Source organism: Mirounga leonina, unplaced genomic scaffold, assembly GCF_011800145.1.
Source record: "Mirounga leonina isolate KUSES-001 unplaced genomic scaffold, KU_Mleo_1.0 Mir_115, whole genome shotgun sequence".
Taxonomy (NCBI): Eukaryota; Metazoa; Chordata; class Mammalia; order Carnivora; family Phocidae; genus Mirounga; species Mirounga leonina.
The window spans coordinates 16,735,293-16,743,301 of NW_023270268.1; the positions used below are offsets into that span (position 1 = coordinate 16,735,293).

The 8,009-nt window shown below is 40.2% G+C and overlaps 1 long non-coding RNA gene across 1 annotated transcript; it reads right to left on the reverse strand.

The window, feature by feature from the left end:
* Window positions 1-472: 472 nt before the first annotated feature.
* On the reverse strand, window positions 473-7,621 carry LOC117999780. The gene is made up of 2 exons (XR_004676324.1): window positions 7,582-7,621; window positions 473-544 (listed from the first exon to the last, which is right to left on the reverse strand). It is a non-coding gene; the product is annotated as an uncharacterized LOC117999780 (long non-coding RNA).
* Window positions 7,622-8,009: the final 388 nt, after the last annotated feature.

The following is an 8,009-nucleotide window of genomic DNA, read 5'->3' on the forward strand; positions in this document are numbered from 1 at the left end:
ATCAAATGAGATTTATCCCTGAGATGCAAAGATGGTTCAACCTATGCAAATCAATAAATGTGACACAACATTAATAGAATGAAAGATAAAAATCATATGGCCATCTCAATAGCTGCATGAAAAGCATTTGACAAAATACAACATGATTTCATGATTAAAACTCAAAAAACTGAATATAGAAGGAATACACTTCAACATAATAAAGGCCATATGTAACAACGCCATAGCTAATATCATACTGAACAATGGAAGATTAAAAGTTTTTCCATTAAGATTAGGAACAAGACAAGGATGCCCACTCTCACCACCACTCCCTATTCAACATAATACTCGAAATCTTAGCCAGAGCAATTAGGCAAGAAAAGTAAATAAAGTTATCCAAACCAGAAAGGAAGAAGCAAAATTGTCTCTGTTTGCAGATGGCATGATATTAACATAGAAAACTCTAAAGACTACACCAAAAACTATTAGAACTGTTCAGTGAATTTAATAAAGTTTCAGGGTACAAAAACAATGTGCAGAAATCAGTTGAATTTCTATACCTCTGAGAAAGAAAGAAATAAAGCAATCTCATTTACAATAGCATCAAAAACAATAAACACAATAAAATATTTAAAAAACAATAAACATATAAACACAAACAACTTAAATACTTAAGTATAAATTTTTTTTTATTCTTATGTTAATCCCCATACATTACATCATTAGTTTTAGATGAAGTGTTCCATGATTCATTGTTTGTGCATAACACCCAGTGCTCCATGCAGAATGTGCCCTCCTCAATACCCACCACCAGGCTAACCCATCCTCCCACCCCCCTCCCCTCTAGAACCCTCAGTTTATTTTTCAGAGTCTATCGTCTCTCATGGTTCGTCTACCCCTCCGATTTGCCCCGCTTCATTCTTCCCCTCCCGCTACCTTCTTCTTTTTTTTTTCTTAACATATATTGCATTATTTGCTTCAGAGGTACAGATCTGAGATTCAACAGTCTTGCACAATTCACAGCGCTTACCAGAGCACATACACTCCCCAGTGTCTATCACCCAGTCACCCCATCCCTCCCACCCCACCCCCCACTCCAGCAACCCTCAGTTTGTTTCCTGCAATTCAGAATTCCTCATATCACTGAGATCATATGATACATGTCTTTCTCTGTTTGACTTATTTCACTCAACATAATACCCTCCAGTTCCATCCACGTCGTTGCAAATGGGAAGATCTCATTTCCTTTTGATGGCTGCATAATATTCCATTGTATATATATACCACTTCTTCTTTATCCATTCATCTGTCGATGGACATCTTGGCTCTTTCCACAGTTTGGCTATTGTGGACATTGCTGCTATGTCAGGGTGCATGTACCCCTTCGGATCACTACATTTGTATCTTTGGGGTAAATACCCAGTAGTGCAATTGCTGGATCATATGGTAGCTCTATTTTCAACTTTTTGAGGAACCTCCATACAGTTTTCCAGAGTGGCTGCACCAGCTTGCATTCCCACCAACAGTGTAGGAGGGTTCCCCTTTCTCCGCATCCCCGCCAACATCTGTCGTTTCCTGACTTGTTAATTTTAGCCATTCTGAGTGGTGTGAGGTGGTATCTCATTGAGGTTTTGATTTGGATTTCCCTGATGCCGAGCAATATTGAGCACTTTTTCATGTGTCTGTTGGCCATTTGGATGTCTTCTTTGGAAAAATGTCTGTTCATATCTTCTGCCCATTTCTTGATTGGATTCTTTGTTCTTTGGGTATTGAGTTTGATGAGTTCTTTATAGATTTTGGATACTAGCCCTTTATCTGATATGTCATTTGCAAATATCTTCTCCCATTCTGTCGGTTGTCTTTTGGTTTTGTTGACTGTTTCCTTTGCTTTGCAAAAGCTTTTTATCTTGATGAAGTCCCAATAGTTCATTTTTGCCCTTGCTTCCCTTGCCTTTGGCAATGTTTCTAGGAAGAAGTTGCTGCGGCCGAGGTCGAAGAGGTTGCTGTCTGTGTTCTCCTTTAGGATTTTGATGGACTCCTGTCTCACATTGAGGTCTTTCAACCATTTGGAGTCTATTTTTGTGTGTGGTGTAAGGAAATGGTCCCGTTTCATTCTTCGGCATGTGGCTATCCAGTTTTCCCAACACCATTTGTTGAAGAGACTGTCTTTGTTCCATTGGACATTCTTTCCTGCTTTGTCAAAGATGAGTTGACCATAGAGTTGAGGGTCCATTTCTGGGCTCTCTATTCTGTTCCATTGATCTATGTGTCTGTTTTTGTGCCAGTACCATGCTGTCTTGACGATGACAGCTTTGTAATAGAGCTGGAAGTCCGGAATTGTGATCCTGCCAGCTTTGCTTTTCTTTTTCAACATTCCTCTGGCTATGCGGGGTCTTTTCTGGTTCCATACAAATTTTAGGATGATTTGTTCCATTTCTTTGAAAAAAGTGGATGGTATTTTGATGGGGATTGCATTGCTTGTGTAGATTGCTCTAGGTAGCATTGACATCTTCACAATATTTGTTCTTCCAATCCATGAGCATGGAACGTTTTTCCATTTCTTTGTGTCTTCCTCAATTTCTTTCATGAGTATTTTATAGTTTTCTGAGTACAGATCCTTTGTCTCTTTGGTTAGATTTATTCCTAGGTATCTTATGGTTTTGGGTGCCATTGTAAATGGGATCGACTCCTTAATTTCTCTTTCTTCTGTCTTGTTGTTGGTGTATAGGAATGCCACTGACTTCTGTGCATTGATTTTTTATCCTGCCATTTTACTGAATTCCTGTATGAGTTCTAGCAGTTTTGGGGTGGAGTCTTTTGGGTTTTCCACATAAAGTATCATATCATCTGCAAAGAGTGAGAGTTTGACTTCTTTGCCAATTTGGATGACTTTGATTTCTTTTTGTTGTCTGATTGCTGTGGCTAGGACTTCCAATACTATGTTGAATAGCAGTGGTGATAGTGGACATCCCTGCCGCGTTCCTTACCTTAGGGCAAAAGCTCTCAGTTTTTCCCCATTGAGAATGATATTCGCTGTAGGTTTTTCATAGATGGCTTTTATGATATTGAGGTATGTACCCTCTATCTCTATACTCCGAAGAGTTTTGATCAAGAAAGGATGCTGTACTTTGTCAAAAGCTTTTTCTGCATCTATTGAGAGGATCATATGATTCTTGTTCTTTCTTTTGTTAATGTATAGTATCACGTTGATTGATTTGCAGATGTTGAACCAACCTTGCAGCCCAGGGATAAATCCCACTTGGTCATGGTGAATAATCCTTTTAATGTACTGTTGGATCCTATTGGCTAGTATTTTGGTGAGAATTTTTGCATCCATGTTCATCAGGGATATTGGTCGGTAATTCTCCTTTTTGATGGGGTCTTTGTCTGGTTTTGGGATCAAGGTAATGCTGGCCTCATAAAATGAGTTTGGAAGTTTTCCTTCCATTTCTATTTTTTGGAACAGTTTCAGAAGAATAGGTATTAATTCTTCTTGAAATGTTTGGTAGAATTCCCCTGGGAAGCCATCTGGCCCTGGGCTTTTGTTTGTTGGGAGATTTTTGATGACTGCTTCAATTTCCTTAGCGGTTATAGGTCTGTTCAGGTTTTCTATTTCATCCTGGTTCAGTTTTGGTAGTTGATACATCTCTAGGAATGCATCCATTTCTTCCAGGTTATCTAATTTGCTGGCATAGAGTTGCTCATAATATGTTCTTATAATTGTATTTCTTTGGTGTTGGTTGTGATCTCTCCTCTTTCATTCATGATTTTGTTGATTTGGGTCATTTCTCTTCTCTTTTTGATAAGTCTGGCCAGGGGTTTATCAATCTTGTTAATTCTTTCAAAGAACCAGCTCCTAGTTTCATTGATCTGTTCTACTGTTCTTTTAGTTTCTATTTCATTGATTTCTGCTCTGATCTTTATTATTTCTCTTCTCCTGCTGGGTTTAGGCTTTATTTGCTGGTCTTTCTCCAGCTCCTTTAGGTGTAGGCTTAGGTTGTGTACTTGAGACCTTTCTTGTTTCTTGAGAAAGGCTTGTATTGCTATATACTTTCCTCTTAGGACTGCCTTTGCTGCATCCCAAAGATTTTGAACAGTTGTGTTTTCATTTTCATTGGTTTCCATGTATTTTTTTAATTCTTTAATTTCCTGGTTGACCCATTCATTCTTCAGTAGGATGCTCTTTAGCCTCCATGTATTTGAGTTCTTTCCGACTTTCCTCTTGTGATTGAATTCTAGTTTCAAAGCATTGTGGTCTGAAAATAGGCAGGGAATGATCCCAATCTTTTGGTACTGGTTTAGACCTGATTTATGACCTAGGATGTGATCTATTCTGGAGAATGTTCCATGGGCACTAGAGAAGAATGTGTATTCCGTTGCTTTGGGGTGGAATGTTCTGAATATGTCTGTGAAGTCCATTTGGTCCAGTGTGTCATTTAAAGTCTTTATTTCCTTGTTGATCTTTTGCTTAGACAATCTGTCCATTTCAGTGAGGGGGGTGTTAAAGTCCCCCACTATTATTGTATTGTTGTCGATGTATTTCTTTGCTTTTGTTACTAATTGCCTTATATAATTGGCTGCTCCCATGTTAGGGGCATAGATATTTACAATTGTTAGATCTTCTTGTTGGATAGATCCTTTAAGTAGGATATAATGTCCTTCCTCATCTCTTATTACAGTCTTTGGTTTAAAATCTAATTTGTCTGATATAAAGATTCCCACCCCAGCTTTCTTTTGGTGTCCATTAGCATGGTAAATGGTTTTCCACCCCCTCACTTTCAATCTGGGGGTGTCTTTGGTTCTAAAATGAGTCTCTTGCAGACAGCATATCGATGGGTCTTGTTTGTTAATCCACTCTGATAGCCTGTGTCTTTTGATTGGGGCATTTAGCCCATTTACATTCAGGGTAACTATTGAAAGATAGGAATTTAGTGCCATTGTATTGCCTGTAAGGTGACTGTTACCGTATATTGTCTGTGTTCCTTTCTGGTCTATGTTGCTTTTAGGCTCTCTCTTTGCTTAGAGGACCCCTTTCAAGATTTCCTGTAGGGCTGCTTTTGTGTTTGCAAATTGCTTTAGTTTTTGTTTGTCCTGGAAGCTTTTTATCTCTCCTTCAATTTTCAATGACAGCCTAGCTGGATAGAGTATTCTTGGCTGCATATTTTTCTCATTTAGTGCTCTGAATATATCCTGCCAGTCCTTTCTGGCCTGCCAGGTCTCTGTGGATAGGTCTGTTGCCAATCTAATGTTTCTACCCTTGTAGGTTACATCTCTCTTCTCCTGAGCTGCTTTCAGGATTTTCTCTTTGTCTATGAGACTCGTAAGTTTTACTATTAGATGTTGGGGTGTTGACCTATTTTTATTGATTTTGAGAGGTGTTCTCTGTGCTTCCTGGATTTTCATGCCTGTTTCCTTCCCCAAATTAGGGAAGTTCTCTGCTATAATTTGCTCCATTATACCTTCTGCCCCTCTCTCTCTTTCTTCTTCTTCTGGGATCCCAATTATTCTAATGTTGTTTCGTCTTATGGTATCGCTTATCTCTCGAATTCTGCCCTCATGATCCAGTAGTTGTTTATCTCTCTTTTTCTCAGCTTCTTTATTTTCCATCATTTCATCTTCTATATTACTGATTCTCTCTTCTGCCTCATTTATTCTAGCAGTTAGCGCCCCCATTTTTGATTGCACCTCATTAATAGCCTTTTTGATTTCTACTTGGTTGGATTTTAGTTCTTTTACTTCTCCAGAAAGGGTTTCTCTAATAACTTCCATATTTTTTTCAAGCCCAGCTAGTATCTTTAAAGTGATGATTCTGAACTCTAGATCTGACATCGTACTAATGTCCGTATTCAGTAGGTCCCTGGCAGTCGGTACTACCTCTTGTTCTTTTTGTTGAGGTGATTTTTTCCGTCTTGTCATTTTGTGCAGAGGAGAATAGATTAATGAGAGAACAAAATGCTAGCAGAGTAACAACGTCCCCAGAAAATATACTCTAAACAAATCAGAAAAGACCTGAAGCAGTGGGAAAAGAAAGGGAAAGAGAGAAAAAAGAAAAAGAAAAAAAAGAAAAAGATAAAGATAAAGGTAAAAACAAAAACAAACAAAACAAAACAACAACAACAACAAAAAAAACAGAATGTGATCAAATATGATCAGGCTGGTATATAGATCAGTGCCACACACTAGATTTGGGGTGTATTTTGGTCTTTTAGAAGAAAGTGCCTCCCAAAATTGTAAAGAAAGAAAAACTTATATATGTACAAAAATAAGGCTTGATATGATGAAGGGATGGAATATGACTGTAAAGATGGAAATTATAAAAAATTTTATAAAAGGAATTGATAAGAAGTTCTTTGAAAAAAGAAAGAAGAGGATTTAAAAAAAGAAAAAAGAAAAAAAAAGGGAGAGGATGTGATCAGGCAGGGGAATAGAAAACACCATATACTAGAGATTTAGGGTATATTTTAATCTGTTAGAAGAAACTATCTCAAAATTTTAAAGAGAGAACAACTTATATATATAAGCCAAAAATACGGGTAACTACTATGAAGGGATAGAATATGACTCTAAAAATGAGAAATAAAAATGTTTCTTTTAAAAAAAGGGATTGATAAGATGTTGGTTGAAAAAGGGAAAAAGAAAAACTCAAAAAGAAAAGAAAAAAAGACAGTTAAAAAAAAATTAACTTTGAAAGACTAAAGAATCATGGTAAAAAAGCCGTGAATTCTATGTGCAGTAGTCCCCTAGCGCTGGAGTTCTGCCGTTCTCATTGATCGGTAAACTTGGTCTTGGCTGGCTGTTCTCGCTGATCTTCTGGGGAGGGGCCTGTTGCCGTGGTTTCCAAATGTCTCTGCCGGAGGCGGAATTGCCCCGCCCTTGCCCCCTCCCGGCTAAGTAATCGCTCAGGTTTGCTCTCCGGGGCTTTTGTTCCCTGGAGCTTTCTGTACAGCTTTGGAGGCAGAGAGTGAAAATGGCAGCCTCCCAATCTCCGCCCCGGAGGAGCCGAGAACTCGGGCCCCGCTCCTCAGTGAGCCCCCAGAGAAAAGCCGTCAGTCACTCCCGTCTCCCCGGTCTCCGGCCGCACTCCGTGCTCACCCGGCCTGTGACCGCGCGTTTCTATCTCTGGCACCCGACCCCGGGTGGAGTCTCCAAACCCAGCAGATCCCTGCGGTGCACTCCCGCGCGGCTCCTCCCGGGGGAGGAAGGTGAGTCTCCCCGGATCTGCCGCTTGTTGGGTCCCTGCTGGAGGAGCAGGGGCCCGACTGTGTCGCGGATCACGGTTTATGGCAACCCCGAGCTGAGAGCCCGCGCCTGGGCTCCGCCTCTGCAGCCGGCCTCCCTGCTCCGATACCTGGGAGCTCTGCCGCCCTCAGGCACCCCCGGTCTTTCTGTGACCCCGAGGGTCCTGAGACCACACTGTCCCGGAGGGTTCCACTCCCCGCTTAACCACCGGAGTGACGTCCCTCAGCGGAGCAGACTTTTAAAAGTTCCGATTTTGTGCTCCGCGGCTCTATCACCTGCCAGAAGCGGCCGACGGAGGCCCCTCCCCCGCCGTCTATCCTCCCGAATATCGCCGCGGATTCACTTCTCCGCACGTCCTACCTTCCAGAAAGTGGTCGCCTTTCTGATGAGAGAGTTGTTGCTCTTCTTTTCTTCAATCTCCTGTTGAGTTTGTAGGTGTTCAGAATGGTTTGATCCCTATCCAGCTGAATTCCTGAGAGGAGACGAAATCCAGGTCTCCTACTCCTCTGCCTTCTTGCTCCGCCCCTTAAGTATAAATTTAAAAAAAATTTTAACCAAGGAGGTGACAGATCTATACACCGAACACTATAAAGATTTGTTCAAAGAAACTGAAGACACAAATAAATAGAAAGAAAACTCATGTTTATGGATAGTAAGAATTCATATTGTTAAAAAATCCATACTACCCAAAGCTGCCTATAGAGTCAATGCAATCCCTACCAAAATTCCAATGGTATTCTTTACAGAAATAGAAAAACAATCATAAAATTCATATAGAACCACAAAAA